The sequence below is a fragment of the Pristiophorus japonicus genome, chromosome 13 (genome assembly GCF_044704955.1).
Source record: "Pristiophorus japonicus isolate sPriJap1 chromosome 13, sPriJap1.hap1, whole genome shotgun sequence".
Taxonomy (NCBI): domain Eukaryota; kingdom Metazoa; phylum Chordata; class Chondrichthyes; family Pristiophoridae; genus Pristiophorus; species Pristiophorus japonicus.
Genome location: NC_091989.1, coordinates 68173744 through 68179743, shown reverse-complemented (window position 1 = coordinate 68179743; position 6000 = coordinate 68173744). Strand labels below are relative to the sequence as shown.

General features: G+C 46.4%; 1 protein-coding gene across 4 annotated transcripts in view; it reads left to right on the top strand.

Annotated features, from left to right (window-relative positions):
• The first annotated feature begins 2071 nt into the window (after window positions 1-2071).
• The window catches only part of c2cd5 (C2 calcium dependent domain containing 5), a 106769-nt gene continuing 102840 nt past the window's right edge, over window positions 2072-6000 (top strand). For all 4 annotated transcript variants that reach the window (XM_070897605.1, XM_070897604.1, XM_070897603.1 and 1 more), the window contains exon 1: window positions 2072-2299. The gene's annotated coding sequence lies outside the window, so the exon portion shown is untranslated. The remainder of the gene's footprint in view (window positions 2300-6000) is intronic.

The following is a 6000-nucleotide window of genomic DNA, read 5'->3' as shown; positions in this document are numbered from 1 at the left end:
GATGGGATTGAAGGCCGATAAATCCCCAGGGCCTGATGGACTGCATCCCAGAGTACTTAAGGAGGTGGCCTTGGAAATAGTGGATACATTGACAGTCATTTTCCAACATTCCATTGACTCTGGATCAATTCCTATGGAGTGGAGGGTAGCCAATGTAACCCCACTTTTTAAAAAAGGAGAGAGAGAGATAACAGGGAATTATAGACCGGTCAGCCTGACATCGGTAGTGGGTAAAATGATGGAATCAATTACTAAGGATGTCATAGCAGTGCATTTGGAAAATGGTGACATGATAGGTCCAAGTCAGCATGGATTTGTGAAAGGGAAATCATGCTTGACAAACCTTCTGGAATTTTTTGAGGATGTTTTCAGTAAAGTGGACAAGGGAGAACCAGTTGATGTGGTATATTTGGACTTTCAGAAGGCTTTCGACAAGGTTCCACACAAGAGATTAATGTGCAAAGTTAAAGCACATGGGATTGGAGGTAGTGTGCTGACGTGGATTGAGAACTGGTTGTCAGACAGGAAGCAAAGAGTAGGAGTAAATGGGTACTTTTCAGAATGGCAGGCAGTGACTAGTGGGGTACCGCAAGGTTCTGTGCTGGGGCCCCAGCTGTTTACATTGTACATTAATGATTTAGACGAGGGGATTAAATGTAGTATCTCCAAATTTGCAGATGACACTAAGTTGGGTGGCAGTGTGAGCTGCGAGGAGGATGCTATGAGGCTGCAGAGTGACTTGGATAGGTTAGGTGAGTGGGCAAATGCATGGCAGATGAAGTATAATGTGGATAAATGTGAGGTTATCCACTTTGGTGGTAAAAACATAGAGACAGACTATTATCTGAATGGTGACAGATTAGGAAAAGGGGAGGTGCAACGAGACCTGGGTGTCATGGTACATCAGTCATTGAAGGTTGGCATGCAGGTACAGCAGGCGGTTAAGAAAGCAAATGGCATGTTGGCCTTCATAGCGAGGGGATTTGAGTACAGGGGCAGGGAGGTGTTGCTACAGTTGTACAGGGCCTTGGTGAGGCCACACCTGGAGTATTGTGTACAGTTTTGGTCTCCTAACTTGAGGAAGGACATTCTTGCTATTGAGGGAGTGCAGCGAAGATTCACCAGACTGATTCCCGGGATGGTGGGACTGACCTATCAAGAAAGACTGGATCAACTGGGCTTGTATTCACTGGAGTTCAGAAGAATGAGAGGGGACCTCATAGAAACGTTTAAAATTCTGACGGGTTTAGACAGATTAGATGCAGGAAGAATGTTCCCAATGTTGGGGAAGTCCAGAACCAGGGGTCACAGTCTAAGAATAAGGGGTAAGCCATTTAGGACCGAGATGAGGAGAAACTTCTTCACCCAGAGAGTGGTGAACCTGTGGAATTCTCTACCACAGAAAGTAGTTGAGGCCAATTCACTAAATATATTCAAAAGGGAGTTAGATGAAGTCCTTACTACTCGGGGGATCAAGGGGTATGGCGAGAAAGCAGGAAGGGGGTACTGAAGTGCATGTTCAGCCATGAACTCATTGAATGGCGGTGCAGGCTAGAAGGGCTGAATGGCCTACTCCTGCACCTATTTTCTATGTTTCTATGTCTCTGAGCCATACAGGAGGGCGAGTATTACTACAGCCCTGTAGACCATGAGCTTGATGACATTTTGAGGGCCTGGTCTTCAAACACTCTTTTCCTCAGGTGGCCGAAGGCTGCACTGGAGGCGCTGTTGAATCTCATCGTCAATGCCTGCCCTTGTTGATTAGAGGATCCTGAGGTATGGGAAATGGTTCACGTTGTCGAGGGCTGCGCCGTGGATCTTGATGTCTGGGGGGCAGTGCTGTGCAGCGAGGACAGGCAGGTGGAGGACCTTTATCTTACGGATGTTTAGCGAAAGGCCCAAGCTTTCGTACGCCTCATTGAATACGTCGACCATGTCCTGGAGTTCAACCTCTGTGCGTGTGGGCCGGCGGCCGCTGGGGGCAATGAAGCTCAAGCAGCGGTCACGTGGGCCGGGTCGACCCGGAAGTGAAGGCTCGTGCGTAGGTTGGCTGAGGTGCTGAAGCTCCGCGAAGACCCCCCCCCCCCCCCCCAAATATCCCACACACAAATAATAATAATAATAATAGCAGCGGGAGTGGGGAAGGACCCGGGCTGTGAGCGGGGGGCGCGGGCACCGGGTGTTTGTCCGCCCGTCAGGCGCGTGGCCTGCTCGCCCTTCATGCCTCGGGCCGGGGTATGGGGCAGGGCGCGGATGGCGGGGCTGTGAGCGACGGCGGCGGCCCGGATCCCGAGGCCTGGTTTGTACTGTGCTCCTTCTCCATCGGTTCTTGCACTCACACACACACACACACACGGAGAGGGCGGACAGCGCAGGGCCTCCGAGGCCCCAAATCACCCGGGCAACCGGGCTCCTCCCTCCCTGCCCCAGCGAGGGGTTTGCGGGCAGCAACTTGCCTCGTGTAACCTTGCGATCAACCGTGCCGTGTGTACCCGCCCCCACTCAGTTGTTGGTTGGTTGTATTGGGGAATCAGCACTGCGGCCTTCCTTCCTTCCCCATGGTGCAACAAAAACAAGGCTCTAACTAGGCTGCTCAGATTTCCTTTCCTTCATATTTTAGCTGTGGGGAAAGATTGGATAGGCTGGAGTTTTTGGAACAGAGGAGGCTGAGGGGAGACCTAATTGAGTATAAAATTATTAGGGGCCTAGATAGAGTGGATAGGAAGGACCTATTTTCCCGAGTAGCGGAGTCAACAACCAACAGACATAACTTTAAAGTAATTGGTAGGAGGTTTAGAGAGGATTTGAGGGGAGTTCTTTTCACTGAGGGTGGTGGGGGTCTGGAACTCACTGCCCGAAAGGGTGGTAGAGGCAGGAACTCTCACCACATTTTAAAAAGTACTTGGATGTGTACTTGCAAACAGCCGCAACCTACAGGGCTATGGAGCAAGAGCTGGAAAGTGGGATGAGGCTGGATAGCTCTTTGTTGGCCGGCGTGGACATGATGGGCCAAAATGGCCTCTTTCCGTGCTGTAAATTTCTATTAACTTTCTTCATACAAGTGTCAGCTGTTGATTAGTGGGTAGCACACTCGCCCTGGAGTAAGAAGGTTGTGGGTTTGAGTCCTATTCCAGAGACTTTAGCACAGAAATCTAAGCTGACACTCCAGGGGAGTGCTGCACTGTTGGAGATGCTGTCTTTCGGATGAGATGTTAAATCGAGGCCGCGTCTGCTCTCAGGTGGACGTAAAAGATTCCATGGTACTATTTCGAAGAAGAGCAGGGAAGTTATCCCCGATGTCCTGGCCAATATTTATCCCTCAATCAACATAACAAAAACAGATTATCTGGTCATTATCACATTGCTGTTTGTGGGAGCTTGCTTGTGTGCAAATAGGCCGCCGCGTTACTGCATTACAGCAGTGACTAGACTTCAAAAGTAATGAATTGGCTGCAAAGTGCTTTGGGATGTCCTGAGATTGTGAAAGGTGCTATATAACTGCAAGCTTTTTATTTACAAAGATTGTATAAACTGAGCAAATAACAATTTGGTCAAGACTATGGCATAGGAACAGGAGGAGGCCATTCAGCCCCTTGAGCTTGCTCCGCCATTCAATTGGATCATGGTTGATAACCTCATTTATCTGCCCCTTTCTCCATATCCCTTGAAAGCTTTGATCATCCACAGCCTTTTTTTGGGAAGCGAGTTGTAGATTTCTACTTCCCTTTGTGTGCTTTCTGATTTCACTCCTTAATGGCCCAGATCTATTTTTAAGCTTATACCCCCTTGTTCTGGATTCCCAGCCATGTCTACATTGCATGCTTTGTCAGAAGTGACTAGCCCGTTTGGTGTTCAGCAAAACTGAGTGTAAAAATCAACTGGGTATTTCATATAAAAAAATATACTAACTGGTTTTCTTCACAGGTAGTGATTGCTTTCTGATCCCATGGGTGCTGGTTGCCCTCAAATATCTTGGACTTAGTGGCCTTTGTTTTAAATGATTGAGCCCACTTTGTGACTGTATCTGTCCAGTGGGTGCAGAGCAACACATCTGAGCCACAACTGTCTCTGTATTCAGAACACCATTAAAGAGTGAACAAGAATAAAACCTTTGGGGACTTTTTTTTTCCTCCATAGCCCAGGACTGCTGCTGCCAATTGTAACACATCCATGACCATCCTAGTTAATCTGCTAAGTGTTTGTAGAACTAGGATTAACAGTCGGGTTCTTGCCAGACTGCTTGGCTTCATTCTATCATCATCATAGGCAGTCCCTCGGAATCGAGGAAGACTTGCTTCCACTCTTAAAATGAGTCCTTAGGTGACTGAACAGTCCAATACGAGAACCACAGTCCCTGTCACAGGTGGGACAGATAGTCGTTGAGGGAAGGGGTGGGTGGGACTGGTTTGCCACACGCTCTTTCCGCTGCCTGCGTTTGATTTCTGCATACTCTCGACGACAAGGTGTCGGTTTGGTTTAAAAGGCTTGTCTTTGTGTTTTGTTATTGCCTTCAAGCTCTCATTTTCTGTTTATACAGAAATAACGATTGCTACTAAAATATGCCAGAGTGGATTGAACCTAATTTCAAGGCGGATTAAACCGACTTCACATTTGTAATGCCAGTTACACCAGTACAGGGCAGAATATTTATATGGAAGTTTCTGGAGATTGAGGATGAAATATTTACCCATAGAATACCTGTCTGCTTTGAAGAACACGGGAGGGAGGGGAGGAGAGGGGGTCAGCTGGAGAGGACGGGACGGAGAGGGTGGGAGGGGAGGGAGCGAGAGAGCGAGATGGAGGGTGAGGGATAAATATTGGCTGTAATCAGTGTGGGAAGGGGAGTTGTCAAAGTCTGTAGGATTGAAAGTGTGACAAGTGATTGAGCAGACATGCTGCAAGAGCTCCTTTTGCGACAAGTTGCTTGAGCTTGCTCGTTCCACTGAAAGAATAAGAAGATTTTGCAAAGGAGATGAAATTGGAGGAGTCTTGAAACTTAAAATTGATTCTACTTAGCCACAGGTTCACCTTTATTAAAAATCTAACTATTGTTCATCAACACTCAGGTTACAGTTCTGTAGTGCCTTTATCATAGGTGCTTCACAGATGGGTGTAAGTAAAACAGTCAGCGAGCCAGTAAGGGGAAAGTCACAAATGCTGGGAATAGGTTATTCAGTATCTTAAATAATTATGACATGAACTTTTCTGATTTTCTATTTATGTTATGCAATCAGCCTTTCAATTTACAGTTTATGCTTGCAATGTGCAACCAGTAAAGTTTCTGTGAACTATTAGTATAGCATGTGCTGTCAGAACCATCAACCATGCATATATCGCCATATCTAAACAGAAAGCATGATCAAAGATAGCAATAATAAAAACGCACAACATTTTCTTTTGGTATTTTGTAAACCGATACAAGTTGGGACAGGTGCAGACTAAACCAGCGTTCCAGCTGGCATGATTCAGTTGCACCTGTAACTTGTGTGTCTGATTTATTCTCTAAACATTTGAAATATGACTTGTATCTTCCATGTAAATATAGTCTATAATAGTTTTTGTCTGGTTCTTGGGGGAGGGGAGGGAAGGAGTGGTTGGGAGGGTAGGGGAGAGAGAGAGAGAGAGGGGGAGAGAGGGGGAGAGAGGGAGAGAGGGAGGGTGGCACAGACAGACGGACGGAGGGAGGACATCAGCATTGATTCTGTGGACAAAGCTGATAACAGTCTAAACAAGTGCTGTTGCAATAAAGATACTAATTTGACCGCAAATGTTTTGCGGGTCTCTGCTAGTCATACTTAAATATCTTTCTTTGTCACATTTATATATTAGAAATCTTGTCTGTCCACAAATATCACATTCTTTGCCTTTATGTCAACACTTACCATTGTATATTGCTATGTCAACATGTCCCTTGTGATGCAATGTTGGCTCTGTGAGATGAAATCATCCAATTATATTGTCATGTATATAAAAAAACATGTTATTCATTAACTGACTATA